This window comes from Narcine bancroftii, chromosome 1, assembly GCF_036971445.1.
Source record: "Narcine bancroftii isolate sNarBan1 chromosome 1, sNarBan1.hap1, whole genome shotgun sequence".
Lineage (NCBI taxonomy): Eukaryota > Metazoa > Chordata > Chondrichthyes > Torpediniformes > Narcinidae > Narcine > Narcine bancroftii.
The window spans coordinates 252,819,753-252,841,556 of NC_091469.1; the positions used below are offsets into that span (position 1 = coordinate 252,819,753).

The 21,804-nt window shown below is 42.7% G+C and overlaps 1 long non-coding RNA gene across 1 annotated transcript; it reads left to right on the forward strand.

Annotated features, from left to right (window-relative positions):
* The first annotated feature begins 19,564 nt into the window (after nucleotides 1-19,564).
* LOC138741409 (uncharacterized) lies at nucleotides 19,565-21,129 on the forward strand. The gene is made up of 2 exons (XR_011343489.1): nucleotides 19,565-19,646; nucleotides 20,981-21,129. It is a non-coding gene; the product is annotated as an uncharacterized lncRNA (long non-coding RNA).
* Nucleotides 21,130-21,804: the final 675 nt, after the last annotated feature.

A 21,804-nucleotide genomic window follows, 5' to 3' on the forward strand; every position in this document is an offset into this window, starting at 1 on the left:
ATCTGCATGTTTTCTCTTCTTTTAACATATGTAATGTTAAACTTTTTCTTATTAAAATAAATGTTTAATAATAGTTTTGGATAAACTCTTTCCAGAAGCATTAACAAATGAGAAATAAAATATTCAATAAATAATATTTCTCTATAGAGGATTTGTCAAATGTTGCTAGTGTGCTGTCGAATAGTAAAATCTGAGGGCTATTGAGAATGTGGGAGAATAACATGATTCCTTTTTTTTAAACTTTATTTAAAATGTTATGACATGAATAAAATAAAAATTACATTTAAAGAAATAATAAAATATACGATAATAAAAATTAGAATGCTACATCATTAAAATACACAAATTAACCCCCCAATAATTATAACAACATTAATCATCTAATTTAAAATTAGTCCAACCCTCCCCCCCAAAATAAAGAGTGAAGAATTAATTAACAAGATTGTAAATAAAATAGAAAGAACCCCCACTTACAAAAAAAGGATAAAACTTAATAACAACAAAAAATTACTAACAACAAAAAAAATATCAATACTAAAATAATACCCTTAAACATATATTTAAATCAAACATAATACATGTATTTAACAAATGAAATCCACTTTAAAACTAAGTTCAAATATTAAAATCATATATCAACCACATATCTGTTATACAAAACATGATTCCTGAAACAATCAAATGGGTGACTGATTGTGGGCATGAACTCTAGCAGGGTTATTTGCCATGCCCTTTTTCCATTGGTACAGATATCCTTTGATTTACACACTTTTCAAGTTTTATGCCTAATGAGCTTGTATCCAGGTGCAGGACCATTTTTAACCAGGAATATATTTATCACTGTGACATGAAACTATTGGAAGATTGTTTTATCCTGAGATTAAAGTTCATAATACTTACTCAGGCCTGTGTGCGGGAGGGCGGGGTTTGCGGGCGATCAGGTTGGACAACGACAGTGCGGGGGCATCGGCTCTCGCTGCAGGGCGGCATCTTAGCGGATCAGCGGCCCCGTCACCATGAGTCGCGGATCGGCCTGCGGCAGGGAGGAGGAGTGTGCAATGGTCCTGGCGAGGTCAGGCCCGAGGCCTCCGGTTCCAGGCGCTGGGAAGCGGCCTTGGCTTCCCCTGATACCAGCCAGGCCCCAAAACCAGAGTCCACGGTGAGACCCTGCAACGTAAACAGAGGAGGTGGGGGTGATGAGCAGGCTGACGCCAATGCATTCTGGGATTTGTTGTATTACTGTGCATGCGCTATACTGGCGTGGCGGCCAGCGGGCCACCTCTAATACATTTTTGAAATGATCTTGCGGGCCAAATATAATTATATTGCGGGCCAAATTTGGCCCGCGGGCCAGAGTTTGACATGTGTGCCATAGGAGATAAAAGGTATAAAACCGATGTTTGATATAAAACCGGGCGGGCTTGAAGGTTTGGGGGCAAAGCAGGCAGTGCCTGAACAAAAGAAATGGCAGGGGTAGGAGTACAGATTAACAGATAATAGCTGATAATTGGATATTTTTTGCAACAGATAATGAAGAGGGAAAATTGCTAGATTGAATTTAAGAGTAGGTAAGTCCTGTTGCAAATGTATAAGGTATTGGTGAAGCTGTACCTGGAGTATTATGTGCAGATCTTCTCTCCTGACTTGAGAGAGGATTTACTGCCTTTGGAGGTGGTGCTGAAGAGGTTGTGACCATGTTTTTTAATTAGAATCTTCTGAGTAATGTTAACTAACTCTAATTTTCTCCTCTAAAATCCTCATGTCTCAAGAACTTATTTCCACTCCCTTTCTGAGGGTTCTCAGGTGGGGAACCTTCAGACTTTTCCACAGGACTTTGGTGGTGAGCTCTGTAATGTGATCTCTTTTGTGAGCGGTGCTTCATTCTTCCCTGATAACCCCCGGCACCCTTGCTGCAGTTTATATGGTTTCCCCTTTATCTCCCCAAATACAAGAAAGTGAGGGTTCCTTCTGTTCATGAAGTCCAAGTAGGGGGTAGATGATGGACAGAATGATATGTTTTTACTCTGTTCATTGCCTTTATCTTTAGGATTTGGAATATTGATGTCAATTCTCTAATAATGAATGGGGAGGCAGTTCCTATAATTGTTACATAGTGACAAGTTAAATGAGAAACAATATGAGTTTATTGTTATAAACATAAGTACAATATACCTTTGTATTGAAATTCTTAACTGCTGCAGCCAAAAAGGTATAAAAACAACTCCAATAGTACGGTATATATTAGATTACAACAATATGGAAAAAGATAATAAATATAAAAGACACACTATATGCCAATGTTTCGAACAATTTGTGTAAAGAATGACTCCTGGAATTTGCTAAAATGTTGATTTTGAGCAATACCCTTTGTATAAGATGGCATTTACCGCTGACCAGTGGATGCCATTAAAAGTCAAATCACAGTATTTTATTAACCAATGATCATTTAAAGGTTTTAATTTTATTTGGTTATTTTAAACTAAACCACCGTCGGCTCCTGTAACAGGCAGTTTAAAGCCTGTACAGAGCCAACAGCAGTTGAACCGGGCGGATGGACCCATGAAGAAGCGCTGAGACTTCGCAAATAACTAACGGGGCATACACAAGATTGTGTTGGAGCAGACAGGAAGATGGTGGCGGTTCTCGTCATCAAGTAAGAATTTTATACTCTTTGTATTGGACAACATTGATTGTTATGGTGAAACTTATAAGTTTTGAGGATCATCCTATGCAACGGCATGTACGGTAGATAATAGATATTCACAATTACAGTTCATGCAAGGAACTGGCTAGCCTTCAATATCTATTTCAGAGGCCAATGTCAGAACATCTTTCATGAGCGTGAGCCATTACAGAGCATCATGCCCTGATGGCATACTTGGCAGGGTACTAAAAATCTGCGCAAATCAACCAGCTGGAGTGTTCACGGAAATTCTCAACCTCTCACTACTGGAGACGGAGGTTCCCACTTGCCTCAAAAGTGTGTCAATTATACTGCTGAACAAGAAGAGCAGGGTAAGCTGCCTCAATGACTATTACCCAGTAGTGCTCACATCTACTATAATGTAATGCTTTGAAAGGTTGGTCACGGCCAGAATTAACTCATATCCAAGTAAGGATTTGGACCCACTGCAATTTTCCTACTGTCACAGTTGCTCCACAGCAGGTTCAATCTCATTGGCTCTCCACTCAGTTTTGGATCACTGAGACAATGGCAACCTGCACATCAGACTGCTTTTCAGCCCAGCTTACAATACCATCATCCACTCACTACTGGCCAGCAAGCTTCAAAACCTGGATCCTTGACTTCCTCATCAGAAGACCACAGTCAATGTGGATCGGAAGCAACGTCTCCTTCTCATTGGTGATCAACACAGGCTCACCTCAGGATGTGTGCTTAGCCCACTGCTCCACTTGCTGTACACCCATGACTGTATGGCAAGGCACAATTCAAATACCATCTACAAATTTACTGATGACACCACAGTCATTGGCAGAATCATAGATGGCAATTAAGAAGCATACGGGATGGAGATCAGCTAGTTGAGTGGTGTCACAACAACCACCTTGCACTCATAGTTAGCAAAACTAAGGAACTGATTGTGGACTTCAGGAGGAGAGGAAAACACAAACCAGTCCTCATCGAAGGGTCAGCACTGGAGAGGGTTATAAAATTCAAATTCTTGGGTGTCAACATAAATTCAAAATTTAAATTTAGAGATACAGCATAGTAATAGGTCCTTCAAGCCCATGAGTCCGTGCCGCCCAATTACACCCAATCAACCTACAATGTCAGTGCATTTTTCATGGTGGGAGTAAACTAGAGCACTCAGAAGAAACCCATTCAGACATGGAGACTGTACAAACTTACAGTCAGCCCTGGATTCAAACCTGGATCACTGGTCTGTGACAGTGTTGCACTAACTGCTATTGCTGACCGTATTGCCCATCTCCGAACATCCATGGTGCCTCCTTGACGATGCAATCATGAAGAAGGCACACCAGTGGCAATACTTTGTGAGGAATTTGAAGAGATTTGTTATGTCATCAAAGACTGTCATAAACTTCTACAGGTATACCGTGGTGTGGTGCGTGTAAAACCAGTTCGACAGATCCCAAGGGCAACAAATTTCTACATTGGTTTAACAGTGGTTTTATGTACACATGTAGGGGAGTCACGACAGGGATGAAAGATGTACACACACTCACCAGATTAAACAACACACTCACAACCACACGTGAATAGAAAGCTATACAATCAAGTCACAACATATGATACCCACCACCTCTTGATATCTCTAGCACAGTAATTTCGAGACACAATAATACAGTTCCCAATTTTTGTATGTGCACACCTTACCAATGACTCTCCAGTATTGCCCACGATTCCCAACCTTAAGTGGAGCTAGAGTTCATCCAGAAGAAAAGAAGCAGATGGTTCTCACATGGTGGGCTTTATAGTAAGTCAAATCCAGGTATCCATGAGGCGATTAAAGGGGCCAATGCCCATGTATACACTGACCTGGGGGCAGGACTTGACCTTGATTGGCAGGTGAGGTGACTTCCAACTAGGTTTCAGACTGAGAGGCCACATGGTCTTTCACAATCCACACTATATGTGGAGAACATTGTGTCTGATTGCATCACTGTCCAGTTTGGTGGTGCTAATGCACAGGATGGCTTCAGAGAGTTGGGAAATTAGCAAGTGCCATCAAGGGCATTAGTCTTCAAGAGGCAGTATTTCAAGAAAGCAGCCTCTACCCTCAAGGACCTTCACCACCTAGGAATAAGGTACAGGAGCCTCAAGATGAATGTCCAATGGTACAAAAACAGTTTATTCCCCTCTGCCATCAGATTTCTGAATGGACAATGAATCACAGACACTATCTCACTTTTCTTTTGCACAACACATATTCATGACAACAAATTCTGATTCTGAAGGTTAGTAAAGGGAGGTCCAAAAGCCTGATAGCTGTTGTATAAAAACTATTCTTTAACCTAATGTACCTTCTTCCCAAAGGTAGTAGCAATAATTCGGGTAATGGGGGATCTTTTATGATAGTGGCTGCCTTCTTGGGGATCCAATGACATGGATAGGAATGGTGATGAGGTCCTACAAAGAGAATGAGTTGAAGGACAGGATCTCCAGGGTTGTAATCTGGGCTTATTACCTGTACCATGTGCTAGTCAGTTTAGAAATAGGAGGATTATTCATCTTAAGACGTAGCTAGAATGGTGCAGGAGGAAGGGCTTCAGGTCTGGAAGGTGTGACCTGTTCTAAAGGGATGATTAGCACCTGAACTGGAGGGGGACTAGTATCATTGGGAGAAGGTTTTCTAGTACTGCTCCGTGAGTTTTAAACTAGATTTGAAGGGAGATGGGAAGCAGAATGCCAGAGTACCTAGAGGATTGGAAAGATGATGTGAAAATTGTATACACTGTTTGAAGTCAACAGGTTGAAGGTGGTGGAAATGTTCTTGGGTGCATCTATTTCAATGCAAGAAGTATTGGAGGAAAGTCAGAGGATCTTATGACATCGTGGCCATTAACGGAACTTGGTTGCTGGAGGCGCAGGACTGGCAGCTCAATGTCTGGGCTTCCATTGTTTCAAATGCAATGTTACTGGGGAAGGGGGGGGGGAATAAAAGGGGAAGGAGTGATATTGCTCATCAGGGAGAGTATCACAGCTGTGCTCAGACAGGACAGATCAGAGCACTCAACTACTGAGGATATATGGATGGAGTTGTGGAATGGGAAAGGTATGACCACTCATGGGGTTGACCGCTCAATAGTCAACAAGAATTGGATGAGCAAATCTGTAGAGAGATAGCAGACAACTGCAGGAAATATAAGGTTGGGAATATAGGAGATTTTAATTGTCCACATATTGACAGGAGCTCCCAACCTGTAAAAGGGCTGGATGCCTTGGAATTTGACAAATCTGTTCAGGAAGGTTTTCTCAATCAATATATAGAGTTACCAATGAGAGAGAATGCAATACTGGATCTCCTAATAGGTGCCAGAAGTATGTATAGGGGAGCATTTTGGGTGAAGTGATCATAATGCCATTAGTTTCACATTATTTGTGGAGAAGAATAAATCTGGGTTTCAGGTTGAGAATTTAAATGGGAGAAAGGGAAATTTTGAGGAAATGAGAAAGGATCTCAAATGTGTGGATTGGGATGTTGTTTTCTGGCAAGGATGTGTTCAGGAAATGGAAGTCCTTCAAAGATGAAAGTTGAGATTACAGAGTTTGTATGTTCTTGTCAGGATTAAAGCCAAAGTTAACAGGCATAGGGACCCATAATTTTTGAGGGATATTGGGGATCTTGGTTGGAAGAAGAGAGAGGTGTATAGCAGGTATAGTCAACACAGAGCAAATGAGGTACTTGAGGACCATAAAGAATGCAAAAAAATAAAAAGAAAGAAATCAGGAAGGCTAAAAGAGACATGAGGTTACTTTGGCAGACAATGTAAAGAAAAATCCTCAGGGTTTCTACTGTTATATTAAAAGTGAAAGGATAGTAAGGGGAAAAAATGGTCCACTTGAAGATCTGAGTAGTCGGTTATGTATGGAACCAGAAGAAATGGTGGTGATCTTAAATGTTTATTTTTAGCATCAGTATTTACTCAGGAAACTGGTACAGTCTAGGGATGCAAGGAAAACAAGCAGTGAGGTCGTGGAAACTGTAAGATTAAAGAGGAGGAGGAGGAGGTTCTTGCTGTCTTAAAGCAAATAAAGGTGGATAAATCCCCAGGGACTGACAAGATAATCACTTGAACCTTGAGGGAAGTTAGTGTAGAAATCACAGGGAGTCTGGCAGAAATATTTAAAATGTCTTTAGCCATGGGTGTGGTGCTGGAGGAGAGGAAGGGAGCTCACATTGTGTACCGTTGTTTAATAGTAACCCTGGATAGGCCAGAGAGCCTATCAGTAGGTAAATGACTGGAAGGTGTTATTTCTTTTTAATTTTATTGAGTTTAACATAAAAAATGTTATAACTAATATAACAAAGGAATATCATAACATGTACATATACAATTAATGTAAATGCACTTTACAACAAATTTCATCCATAATTGTTAAATTGACATTATTTGTTAAAATAAATATGAATATAAACCTCATTATACCAACACTCATCATACCTTGGTATAATATGTAAGTAATTGTTATGATCAGAATTAAACCATAACAGAGAAAAAGAAAAAAAAACTAACACTAATCTATAACCGCTCCCTCTAATCAAGGTTACTTAATAGGACCAAAAAAAAAGAAAATAGATCAAGTAGCAACCCTCGGAAGACAGACTGAGAATCGCTGGAGCATCCAAATGACCTAAAACTGCCATTTATGATAGTGTTCTATGAATGGGCCCCATATCTTTTCAAACTGAAAGTTTCTATCTTTAATATTGTATCTAATTTTCTCTAAGCTTAGATATGACATTACACTGTGCATGAGTCGGTGAGAGTTCATTCTTTCATTAAAACTGCTCATCTGGTTATCAACGTGCTAAAAGCTAAAATATTCGCCCAAAATATTCCTAATTTGCGACACTCCCAAAACATGAATCAATGAGGCTTCAAAAATGTTGCTCTTTTCACATAGTGGGTCAACATCATAAAAATGAGAAACTGAGTTTAGATGTGTATTTTATGTACCACCTTAAATTGAATAGATTGCCTGGCACAAATTGAAGAATCATTGATCAAACTAAAAGCGGAATACCAATCCTCATCTGAGAATGTTATATTGAGATCGTGCTCCCAATCATTTTTAATCGTAGCCATTGAGGCTGATCTTAAATCCAATAAATCATTATAAATACATGCTATCAATCCACTGTAAACAAACTGTAAATCAAAAAAATACATCAAGAATATTTGAATCTGCAATTTAAAGAAAATCATGTAGTTTAGACTGAACAAAATGCCTAACTTTCAAATGTCTAAAAAAAGTCTTGAAAAGATTGCGGCAGCTGACCCACGCAGCAGGTGAACTGGCGCCAGCAGTCATGGTCAAGTCTGCAGTCAGAAACATACTCGGGAGATCTCAGTGCGAGTAAACAACAGAAAGGAAGTTGATGTCACTTCTGCCCCACATGAGCACTGAAACCACTGGGACCAGCATGGACCTTTTAAGCACGAGTTTGAATCAGTAAATCAGTTGGTTTGAAACTATTTGACTCAACGTGTTTTGTCCACTTGCGGTGGTTGACAGCCACAAGATTAACTTTAACTGACAATTGTTCAAAAGAGGCAAAGTTATCTTGAATAAATAAATCTATAACTTTTAATGCCTAATCTGTACCATTCCTTAAAGCCTGCATCTAAAATGGTGGATGAGAAAAGATGGTTATCTATAATAAGACTAGCCAGAGAAAAACTGTTATAACCAAAAAATTCCCTAAATTGAGCCAGTATTCTTAACCTATTTCTCATCAGATTATGTGTCAATTTAGAAAATGAAAAGGGTAAACGGAACCTAAAATTGCCAGTGATTTCCTAGAAAACTTCAGTTCCATTTCTACCCAAGAAGGGCGACTTACTAATTTATCAAATTTTAATAATAGAAGTAAACTGTGTATATTAATTGCTCAATAATAGAATCGAAAATTTTGAAGTGACAATCACTCATTCCTTATAGTTTTCTGAAGATGGGCTTTATTTAAATGTGGTTGTTTTCCCTGCCATCTTTGGCTTGGCTTCGCGGACGAAGATTTATGGAGGGGGTAAAAAGTCCACGTCAGCTGCAGGCTCGTTTGTGGCTGACAAGTCCGATGCGGGACAGGCAGACACGATTGCAGCGGTTGCAGGGGAAAATTGGTGGGTTGGGGTTGGGTGTTGGGTTTTTCCTCCTTTGCCTTTTGTCAGTGAGGTAGGCTCTGCGGTCTTCTTCAAAGGAGGTTGCTGCCCGCCAAACTGTGAGGCGCCAAGATGCACGGTTTGAGGCGATATCAGCCCACTGGCGGTGGTCAATGTGGCAGGCACCAAGAGATTTCTTTAGGCAGTCCTTGTACCTTTTCTTTGGTGCACCTCTGTCACGGTGGCCAGTGGAGAGCTCGCCATATAACACGATCTTGGGAAGGCGATGGTCCTCCATTCTGGAGACATGACCCATGCAGCGCAGCTGGATCTTCAGCAGCGTGGACTCGATGCTGTCGACCTCTGCCATCTTGAGTACTTCGACGTTAGGGATGTAAGCGCTCCAATGGATGTTGAGGATGGAGCGGAGACAACGCTGGTGGAAGCGTTCTAGGAGCCGTAGGTGGTGCCGGTAGAGGACCCATGATTCGGAGCCGAACAGGAGTGTGGGTATGACAACGGCTCTGTATACGCTTATCTTTGTGAGGTTTTTCAGTTGGTTGTTTTTCCAGACTCTTTTGTGTAGTCTTCCAAAGGCGCTATTTGCCTTGGCGAGTCTGTTGTCTATCTCATTGTCGATCCTTGCATCTGATGAAATGGTGCAGCCGAGATAGGTAAACTGGTTGACCGTTTTGAGTTTTGTGTGCCCGATGGAGATGTGGGGGGGCTGGTAATCATGGTGGGGAGCTGGCTGATGGAGGACCTCAGTTTTCTTCAGGCTGACTTCCAGGCCAAACATTTTGGCAGTTTCCGCAAAGCAGGACGTCAAGCGCTGAAGAGCTGGCATATATAAGAAGAAATAACTTAATCTAATGAATTGAAAAAGGATTTTGGGATAAAAATTGGTAAGGCTTGAAAAAAGTACCAAAATGTAGGTAGAATGTTAATTTTAATCAACTTAATATGTCCAATAATTGTAATTGAAAGTGGTGACCATTCTGATAGTAATATTTTAATCTGATTAAGTAATACTACAAAATTTTCTTTCATAAGCTTTTTATAACTTTTTGTGATTGTAATTCCTAAATATTGGAATTGGCCTTTCACTATTTTAAACAGAAAATTAGGATACATAGAAAAACATCCCTTTAAAGATAAAAGTTCACTTTTGTGGAAATTTACTTTATAACCCGAAAATTGTCCAAATTGATTGAACATAATTAATATATTTGGTATCGAGACCTCTAGATTTAAAATAAAAAGCAAAAGATCAACTGCATAAGGAGATATTTGAAGATGTTCTAAGAGATTGGATATAGAAGTTTTTGGATAGCCAGGGACTAATTGGAGGAAGAAGCTGAGTATCACTATAAAAGTGAAGGACTGTGTAGAGCGGTCATTGTCAGAGTGGGGTGAGTCAGAGTGGTAAGGCTTTGGCTCAACATGCTCTGGTGAGAACAGGTAGGAGGTGAGGGATAGTAGGAGTTGAAGTAAGAAAGGGCCACCCTATTTCAAGGAACAAAAAGTATTCAGGAGGCAGGTGCCAGTAATGGCAGGTTTTAGATTTTTTTCCCCTTCTAGTCATAAACAGAAGGAATGGCAGCCAAGTCAGGGAAATGATTCGCTTGCAGGATGTGGTTTGTCAAGGAAGCCAGCATATTCTTGACATTATCATCTGCAAGAAGTGCATCCAGCTGCAGCTCCTGACAAGCTGAGTTGGACAAACTCTGGATCATTTTGGAGGCAGAGGGTGACGTGGCGTATCTAAAGAAAATAGCACCCATTGCGAGCACTGAAATTGCAACTCCCTATTAAATCCTACTTCAACCCTTCACCCCACAACCATCCCGCGCTGCCACCACGCCATCTACTTTGCCTTCCCTACCTGTCCTCACTGCCATTCTCACCATAATAATAATTTTATTGTCTTATACTGTACACTGTGCTTGGAAACTCTTATTTTAAACAACTGATCATTTACTGCCACAGGGAAGTCTGCAGAGATGTCACCAGGCGGCCAATGGGAGTGCTAGAGGGCAGTTGGCAGAGCTGTCACTGGGGCTGTACATAAAATCTTCTCAAGATTACTTATAATACCTAATACAATGTAAATGCTAAGTTAATGGTAGTTATACTCTATTGTTCAGGGAATAATGTCAAGAAAAATAGTCCGCACATGTACAGTATATGGTTGCAGTAACTAATAAAGGACCAGAACAATGGCTGCACTGTAGGATTTGGGTAAAATAAGTGTGAATACCAATGTTCTGCCATTCCACCAACCGCCTGTGGTCTGGCCAAGAAGGCCCCAATGATTCATTATAAATTATCTGGACGGTTCCAGGAAAGGTTGTTCTTTACTTAGTATGATCACAGACCTAGCTTGAGTGCTCAGCTCGTGTCCTCTCAGTTGCCAAGCAACCCCATATTATAAAGATCACTCGAGCTTCACTGCTGTAGTGCCAGTTTTATTTTCTCTATCTGGTCATCCAACAGATGAAACTACAGTTTCAAAATGTTCTTAGAAAGATGATATTGTACTGTCTTTTCCATTGATAGTGTGCAAGTTAACTTCCAACACTTACACGATTCGCTACATCTTGATTCTTCTTTTCTTTGGCTTGGCTTCGCGGACGAAGATTTATGGAGGGGGTAAAAAGTCCACGTCAGCTGCAGGCTCGTTTGTGGCTGACCAGTCCGATGCGGGACAGGCAGACACGATTGCAGCGGTTGCAAGGGAAAATTGGTTGGTTGGGGTTGGGTGTTGGGTTTTTCCTCCTTTGCCTTTTGTCAGTGAGGTGGGCTCTGCGGTCTTCTTCAAAGGAGGCTGCTGCCCGCCAAACTGTGAGGCGCCAAGATGCACGGTTTGAGGCGTTATCAGCCCACTGGCGGTGGTCAATGTGGCAGGCACCAAGAGATTTCTTTAGGCAGTCCTTGTACCTTTTCTTTGGTGCACCTCTGTCACGGTGGCCAGTGGAGAGCTCGCCATATAATACGATCTTGGGAAGGCGATGGTCCTCCATTCTGGAGACGTGACCCATCCAGCGCAGCTGGATCTTCAGCAGCGTGGACTCGATGCTGTCGACCTCTGCCATCTCGAGTACCTCGACGTTAGGGGTGTGAGCGCTCCAATGGATGTTGAGGATGGAGCGGAGACAACGCTGGTGGAAGCGTTCTAGGAGCCGTAGGTGGTGCCGGTAGAGGACCCATGATTCGGAGCCGAACAGGAGTGTGGGTATGACAACGGCTCTGTATACGCTTATCTTTGTGAGGTTTTTCAGTTGGTTGTTTTTCCAGACTCTTTTGTGTAGTCTTCCAAAGGCGCTATTTGCCTTGGCGAGTCTGTTGTCTATCTCATTGTCGATCCTTGTATCTGATGAAATGGTGCAGCCGAGATAGGTAAACTGGTTGACCGTTTTGAGTTTTGTGTGCCCGATGGAGATGTGGGGGGGCTGGTAGTCATGGTGGGGAGCTGGCTGATCGAGGACCTCAGTTTTCTTCAGGCTGACTTCCAGGCCAAACATTTTGGCAGTTTCCGCAAAGCAGGACGTCAAGCGCTGAAGAGCTGGCTCTGAATGGGCAACTAAAGCGGCATCATCTGCAAAGAGTAGTTCACGGACAAGTTTCTCTTGTGTCTTGGTGTGAGCTTGCAGGCGCCTCAGATTGAAGAGACTGCCATCCGTGCGGTACCGGATGTAAACAGCGTCTTCATTGTTGGGGTCTTTCATGGCTTGGTTCAGCATCATGCTGAAGAAGATTGAAAAGAGGGTTGGTGCGAGAACACAGCCTTGCTTCACGCCATTGTTAATGGAGAAGGGTTCAGAGAGCTCATTGCTGTATCTGACCCGACCTTGTTGGTTTTCGTGCAGTTGGATAATCATGTTGAGGAACTTTGGGGGACATCCGATGCGCTCTAGTATTTGCCAAAGCCCTTTCCTGCTCACGGTGTCGAAGGCTTTGGTGAGGTCAACAAAGGTGATGTAGAGTCCTTTGTTTTGTTCTCTGCACTTTTCTTGGAGCTGTCTGAGGGCAAAGACCATGTCAGTGCTCCACACCAGGGTCATGCCTAGCGCGGAATGCCACACTGACCACCGGCTGGTTCGCTGCAAGCTCAACCTTCACTTCAAGCCAAAGCCCAGGAACAATAAAGCCCCCAGAAAGAGGTTCAATGTTGGAAAACTGCAGTCAGACGAAGCGAGAGGAAACTTCCAGGCAAACCTCAAAGCAAAGCTCGACGTTGCAACCCGCCTCACGGACCCGTCCCCTGAAACCCTCTGGGATCAGTTGAAGACTACCATACTGCAATCCACTGAAGAGGTACTGGGCTTCTCCTCCAGGAAAAACAAGGACTGGTTTGACGAAAACAGCCAGGAAATCCAGGAGCTGCTGGCAAAGAAGCGAGCTGCCCACCAGGCTCACCTTACAAAGCCGTCCTGTCCAGAGAAGAAACAAGCCTTCCGTCGCGCATGCAGCCATCTTCAGCGCAAACTCCGGGAGATCCAAAATGAGTGGTGGACTAGCCTCGCCAAACGAACACAGCTCAGCGCGGACATTGGCGACTTCAGGGGTTTCTACGAGGCTCTAAAGGCTGTGTACGGCCCCTCACCCCAAGTCCAAAGCCCGCTGCGCAGCTCAGACGGCAAAGTCCTCCTCAGCGACAAGATCTCCGTCCTCAACCGATGGTCAGAACACTTCCAATCTCTTTTCAGTACCAACCGCTCAGTCCAAGATTCCGCCCTGCTCCAGCTCCCTCAACAGCCCCTAAGGCTAGAGCTGGATGAGGTTCCCACCCTGGATGAGACATATAAGGCAGTCGAACAACTGAAAAGTGGCAAAGCAGCAGGTATGGATGGAATCCCCCCAGAAGTCTGGAAGGCTGGCGGCAAAACTCTGCATGCCAAACTGCATGAGTTTTTCAAGCTTTGTTGGGACCAAGGTAAACTGCCTCAGGATCTTCGTGATGCCACCATCATCACCCTGTACAAAAACAAAGGCGAGAAATCAGACTGCTCAAACTACAGGGGAATCACGTTGCTCTCCATTGCAGGCAAAATCTTCGCTAGGATTCTACTAAATAGAATAATACCTAGTGTCGCTGAGAATATTCTCCCAGAATCACAGTGCGGCTTTCGCGCAAACAGAGGAACATCTTGATTAATGAGCAGGAAATTATACATATGTATGGACAAATACTAAAACAACAACCAATTACAAATATTTCAGCCATCCCCCCTCCCCCAATTATTTACAGAGGTAATTCATTACATCTCTCAGCAGTTTGCGGCTCACTTTCCCACTGGCTGCCCAGAGACTGCCCTATTGGCTACCCAAGTTACTGCCTCACTGGCTGCCCTGTGACTCCTCCCCCCTACTAGCCACTCTGACAGCCCCATTGACCCCATACTGACCTCTCCACCAGCCACCCTGTGACTGCCCCACCAGCCTCCCTGTGATCTCCCTATCAACCGCCTTGTGACAGACCCATCAGTCATCCTGTGACCTCCTCACTGGCCGCCCTGTGACAGCCCCGCCGGCCACCCTGTGACCTTCCCATTGACTGCCCTGTGACCTCCCCACTGGCCACCCTGAGACAGCTCCATCGATTGCCCTGTGACAGCCCTGTTGGCTGCTCTGTGACCTCCCCGCCGGCCACCTTGTGACCTACCCACCGGCTGCCCTGTGACAGCCCCACAATCCATCTATAGTGGTTTCCCTCTGAAAAATCAAGTGACCACATCTCTGACAGTGGCGCCTCCCCCCCCCCCCCCCCCATACTTCACATGCCTTGCCTTTCCCTAGATATTCATATGAGAGGAGATGATAGATAGGAGTTATAGGGACACTATCACACCTAGGAGGCAGGAGGAGGATACATGGGTGACAGGAGAGGGAAAAGATATAGGCAGGTAATGCAGGTCACCCCTATGGCTATTCCCCTTAATAATGTCCATTTTGGATTCTGTTGGGGATCGGCTACCTGGGACAAGCCATGATGATCAGATCTCTGGCATGGACTCTGGTTCTGTAGCTAAAAGGGAGGGGAGGGAAAGAGGAGAGCTGTAGAGATAGGGTATTCCATGGTTAGTGGGACAGATAAGAAGTTCTAAGAAAAAGATCGAGTTTATGGCATTCTCAGGAGAGAGGGTGAGCAACCAGATGTCATGGTTCATGGAGGAAGGGTGAGGAGGTCTTGCAAGGAGAGTTCAGGGAGTTAGGCACTAGGTTGAAGGACAGGTCCTCAAGGGTAGTTATCTCAGGATTGTTAACCATGTCACGTACTAGTGAGGTTAGAAATAGGAGGATAACACAAATTAACATGTGGCTAAAGACAGGTGCAAGAGTAAGGGCTTCAGGTTTTTGGATCATTGGGGTCTTCCAGGGAAGGTGAGACCTGTTCTGATAGGATGGTTTGCATCTGAACTGGAGGGAGACTAATATCTTTGTGAGAATGTTTGCTTGTGCTGAACCGGTGAGTTTCAAATAGAGTATTGAAAAACAATCTTGCTCTCAACATCAACAAGACAATGGAACTTATTGTAGATTTTAGGAAGGAGAGGCTGAGGGATAATGCATCTGTCTGCATTGATGGGACAGAGGTGAAATGGGTTAGTACCTTCAAGTCCACATGTTGGAGGACCTCTCTTGGCACCGGAATGGAGATGGGAACCAGAGTGCCAGAGCAGATAGTAGGGCACAGAGGAGTGTGGTAGAATGGGGGAGGTGGGAATACAGATACATAGTTCCTTGAAAGTAGTGTCACAAGTAGACAGGGTTGTAAAGAGAGCTTCTAGCATATTAGCCTTCATAAATCAAAGTATTGATTATGGGAGTTGGGAGTAAAGTGTTTAAGTCATTGGTAAGGCCAAATTTGGAGTATTGTGTGCAGTTTTGGTCACTTAACTACAGGAAAGATATCAATAAGATAGAAAGAATGCAGAGAAGATTTACTAGGATGTTGCCTGGATTTCAGGAGCTGAATTACAGAGAAAGGTTAAACAGGTGAGGACTTTATTCCCTGGAGTGTAGAAGAATGAGGGGAGATTTGATAGAAGTATTTAATATTATGAGTGCTATAGACAGACAAAGAGTAGGTAGGTAAAGTTTTTCCACTGAGGCTATGTGAAATACAAACTAGAGGTCATGGGTTAAGGATGAAAGGGGGAAAGTTTAGGAGAACATTAGGGGAACTTCACATAGAGTGGTGGAAGTGTGGAACGAGCTGCCTATTGAAGTTGTAAAGCAGGCTTAATTTTAACATTTAAGGAGAATTTGGACAAGTACATGAATGGGAGATATATGGAGCCCTATGAACTAGGTGCATTTGTTATGAGCCTAGAGGACCCCAAAACCCAGCAGCAATAGATATTCACCAAGACAAATGGTTACTTAAACAAAAGTTACTTTTAATTATCTTTAAACATGAAAACGGAATCACACTTTAACTAGCCTCTGCTCTTGCATGAACCACAAGGACTTTGACCAGACTGAACTAAGCAGTCACAACTTGTCTTCCAAATGGAGTTTTTCCACAAGCTTTTATCCTTTTCCAGTCGCAGCTACTGTTGCTGACTGTAAAACTGTAGAACTGATCTCTCTCTCTCTTTGAGAAAAAGCCTGTTTTACTCTCTCTGCTTGCAAAACCACAGGACCCTCTTAGAACAGCAATTCCACTCCAGACAGCCTGCAGCTCGAACGAGTTATTTCATCTGTTGCCTTTTTGTAAACAACAGTTTATTAATGAAGTCTCTTGGGCACTCTCCAAAACTTTTTCAAAGGCTCTTGGCGCTGGCCTGTCTAGCATGAGCAGAGTTCCCATATTTTAAATAAGATCTGTTTTAAAGTGTTTGTATGTGACCTACACTAAAAAAAACACATGCCCTAATTTATCTCCCAAAAACATATCTATGTACAATACAAACACAACATAATCTGTCACACAGGTCAGTGGAACTAGGCAGAATAAAAGTTCAGCACAGACTAGATGGGCCAAAGAGCATGTTTTTGTTCTGTAATGTTCTACGATGTCTACAATGGAATGTAGGTTGGAGCCTCTAATGGACCTGACTATGTTTGCTAACTTCTGCAGCATTCTGCATTCATGGTCACTCAGATTACCAAACCAGGCCATGATGCATCCAGTCAGTATACTTCCTACAGTGCACCTGTAGAAGTTTGACAGAGTATTTGACAACATCCAAATCTCCTCAGACATCTTACCAAGTTTAGCATTGTTGTGCCTTCCTCATGGTTGTCTTGATGTGCTGGCGCCAAGAGAGGTCCTCCAACATGTGGACTTGAAGGTACTAACCCATTTCACCTCTGTCCCATCAATGCGGACAGATGCATTATCCCTCAGCCTCTCCTTCCTAAAATCCACAATAAGTTCCATTGTCTTGTTGATGTTGAGAGCAAGATTGTTTTTCTTGCACCACCCAAACAGATTCCTGACCTCCATCCTATATCCTGACATCATTTCCCACTATTCGACGAACAATAGTGGCATTGTCAGCAAATTAATTGATTGCATGGGAGGCAAACCTGGCTACACAGTGATGAGTGTACAGGGCTTAGAATAGGGACTAAGTACGCAGCCCTGAGTAGATGCTCACTGATTTGGGTTCTGTTACTGTCTTGGTCATATGATCGAACTGAAAGCTAAGCCTGATGAAAGTGGTCTTGTCATCCAGATGATCTAATACAGAGTGGAGGTCCAGTGGGATAACACCCACCATCGACATGTTGATAGGCGAATCCCTCCTGAGTCAGAAGTTGATATATTCCACAAACAACTTCTTAAAGCACTCCACCTTAAGAGTCATTGGCCGATAGTCACCTTGTTCTTCTTTGGCACTCTTGTACGGATGTCCTTTTGAAGCAGGAGAGGAACTCAAATTGTAGTAACAAGAGGTTGAAAATGGCTGCACAGACTAGCCATGCTTCACATGGGTTTTAAGGATGTGGCCAGGTACCGAGACTTTCTGAGGATTTGCCCTCCTGAAGAGTCTTTTTATGTCAGCCTCAAACTGGGAATTGCCAGGTGTTGTGGGGCCTGCTGAAGCATTATTTGGTGGATATGCAAATGCCTAGCTCCACCACATGAATAGTCAGGAGCTCCCCTGCAAGATCAGTACTCAGTTACTTGAGGATGATCCTGTTATTGCTGCAGGAAGAACCTGTTTATTTTTCAAATGGGCCATTAGGTGGTGCAGTTACTGCACCAGTCACCAAAATACGTTCTCTCTGTCTCAGATTAGCAGACGCATCTGATCCTCTCAAGGGAAGGCCATTTAGCACTGAGATGAGATTTTTTTTCAAAGTGCGTTGAATCTGTGCAATTCTTACTACACTCAAAACTCAGATAAATAGATTTCTGGATTTTAGAGGAATCAAAGGATATGGAGACAGAGCCCAGAAGTGGTGTTGAGGTATAAGATCGGCAATAATCAGACCACACACACACATAATTGCATGTTGTAAGCTTGCTCAAACCCCTCTCTTTTTGAAACCCAGCAAAGTCCTATGAGAGTTTTTTGGGATAATTGATACTTTCAGAACAATGAGTGAATGAGTTCCATTTTCATCACTTGTGAAATATTCTGCAGTATAGCTAGTTTGAGAATGACAAAGATACAAGCTGCACCTGGTATTGTTGAAACCAAGGAGAGCTCAGACTCAACAAGTTTTTTTCTCTGACAAATGCATGCAATGAAACTAATGCAAGCAGGCAAAATTGCTGCCATTTCAATGCTACTGACTGGTGACCTGGTGAACTCTGTTCCTGCTTAATTATTGTTTCACACTGGTAGTAAGCAAAGGAAGTAAACCTGGAGCAATATGCTCATTTGTTTCTTTAGTCAAACACATGCTCATTAATTAAATGACCTTGGATTAATTGGAGTTATTTCAGTGAGGAGTTATGACAAATATTTTGTTTCTAAGTACTTGCATCTAATTGTGGAAGATTGGAAAATCATGTCCTTAGACAAACATCTATATAAGCTCTCTTCCTGTGTTTCTCAACACTTTTAACAATAGCAGCATTATTCACAAAGGCAATGTCTGGGGGACATACTGGGCAGAGATTGCCAGGTGCTTGGTTGCCTCCGGCAGAAATCTGTATGATACTTTTCACACAATAGGCCCAATTTCATATGTTTATTGCCCAGGGAACACTTAACCAAAGTAGAGGAAGAAAAGATGGAGAATGCTCCTCTCTCCGCTGAATTGCTTGGAATTTCTGGAGAATCTCCCTACATAGGGAGGGCTGTGTGAATTTGTATCTGGAACAAGAATGGATGTTTTGTACAGTAGTTGGGAGGAACATTAGGGTAACCCCATCATACTTTCCTGTGTCAGTGTCAAATGGGGTGCATGTAAAAATGGCAGCAGTGAAAATGTGTCAGAAGATCTTATTTTGATGTTTAGAGCTTTGTGATTTCACAAAGTTGTGAAAAGTGCTTTAAGATGCATACTTTATATCATGAAAAGATAAACAGAAACCTTAGGTGCAGCACACCTTAGATTGGAACATGAAAAACCTGCAAATGACCTATTTCAGATCTTTTATTGGAACTTTATAATTGTAGCCCACTACAGACAGAAGATCCCACAGCCAGATGTTGCACTACTTTTTTAATTTAAGATTATGTTTTTCCCCAGCTTCTGCCATGGATAGAGCCACTATGCTAATAAAAATAACATTAAAGTCAAATAATTGCTTATTGTAGCAAGGAGGAAATGACTACAATAAGGGGAATGGAGAGAGGACATTGTATGGTGGTCAAGGACAAAATCCCTCGCTTAAACAATAGGGATTTTGTTATACACCAGAATTATTTGTGAGTATCGCAAGTAGTGAGAAACAATTTTATTGGGAAGTTACATGGTGTGCAAAAGCCTTAGAATGGGGATCATGGGGGTTTCAACTAGAATTAATGATATAAAGGACAAAGAGAGGAAATTGTTTCTACAGTATATTCAGGAGAACATTCTCGATCATTCTGGCCCATTGAGGATAGCCAGACGTGGTTCTAGAAAATGAGCTGGTTCTAGTAAAGAAGATATCATTGATGTAATATCTGGGATACAGAGATGATAATAGCAGGTTTAAAATAACTGGAAATGACGACTGATAAATCCAAAGTCAAAAATAATTAATTGGAGACAAGCACTCATTTTCAGTGAGATGACGTCAACTCTGGCCAGATAAATTAGAATTAAAAAAACTTGCAGCAATATGGTAATTGAACAATAGGAGGCCTGAAGGTGGAAATATTTCTGCTGTGGTCTGGATACAATTCCTCTGAGGGAAAATAAGAAATCTTTAGCTGACCAGAAGAATAGAAAATAGTGCAAAATTAAAGGCATAGGAAAGATGCCAAGTTGTTAACACTAATGAGAACCAAGTTAATTGCACCAAGTTCACGAGGAAAGTAGAAATATAAAATAAAAGAAGATGTATGTGAAAAGAGTTAAACATGAAAATGCGCAGATGCTGGGGTTGAGTTCAATACATAACAATGCTGAAGAAACTCAGCAGGTCATGCACCATCTGTAGGAAGTAAAGAGTTACCCGTGTTTCAAGCCTGAGCCCTTCATCAGGAATCTGGAAAAACAGATAGATGTCTAAATAAAAAAAAGATAGGGAAGGAAGAGGAGGGAGGAAGGGGCAGGAGAGGGCTACCAGGGAAGAGGTAATGGATAATGCAGGTAGGAGGGTAGAAGAGAATTAAGCTGAGGCAAGGGGAGAGGGCAGAGGGCTAAAAAGAAGAAGGGATAGAAGAAGGGAAGGAAGGGGTGGGAAAGAGAGAGACCGGGGCAGGGGGTTAATGGGAATTAAGGAAATCAATATTGATGCCATCTGGTTGGAGACTGCCAAGATGGATTATAAGACCATGTTCCTCCAATTTGTTAGTGGCCTCAATTTGGCATGGGAAAAATCTTGCAACTGACGTTGAAGAGAATCCAAAAGTATTCAGTAGGTATGTGGACAGGAAAAGTGTAAGACGATCAAAGTGGAAAATTGTTCATGGAGGCAAATTCTCCTGCAGCCATTTTAATAAGGGCATTTATAACCCACTGATTGGCCCTACCAAAGCCAATCCAGACAGATTTAAATTGAGGCAAACAAATTGCAAGGTAGAAAATGATATACATTGCATCTGTTTTTCAGGTGAAGAAGAGGTATAAAGCACAACAATGGACAATCCACTGGTGGAACTTATTGAGCTGAGCAGTATCAGTGGGAACAATGTTGTGATTTCCTGTTTTTCTTTCTTAGCCAGTTCAACAGAATGAAGGGTGGACTCGCTTTCAAACCAGTCCCAGGTTCTGATGTGATCATCCTGTTGAGTTACACCAATATCTTGTGTGTCCACATAGCATGTTGTAGGACAGCAAGTTCACCATCTGCACAGGCATTTCTGATGCCAATCTCAGTTACTACTATTGGAAAAAAGTACAGACATTGATCATCTTAAAAATGGAAAGAGCACCTGAATAAAAAAGATGGAGGCAAAGGGCAAAAGGGATGGGAGACGAGCCGAGGCCAACAGACAAGAGGCCATACATGGACAGACTGGAGGCAGGGGAGAAAAGGTGAGAACTGATCGGAGGGTTAGATAGCTCTGCAGATGCAGAGCTGGCGGGAAGGACACAAGCGGATAGGGTAGGAAAGAGAGAGAGAGAGAGAGAGAGAGAGAGACTGGACTGAGAGCATCTTCGCTCGGTCTGCTGTAATAGAGGGTGCCCCTTTGGCAACCTATTTCGCTTCCTGCCCAATTCCCGTGACGATGTCTATCCACGTCTCATGTACTGCAAAACTGAGACCATCCATCTCGTATTCAATCTGGGCATCCTCCAACCACATAGCATTAACTCCCTTTCCCACCATCTCTCTTTCCTTATCCCTATATCTCCTTTCCTCCAGCTCTTCATTACAACAGCTACTCCCTGCCCCTGATCAGTTCTCAGCTTCTCTCCCCTGTCCACCTATCC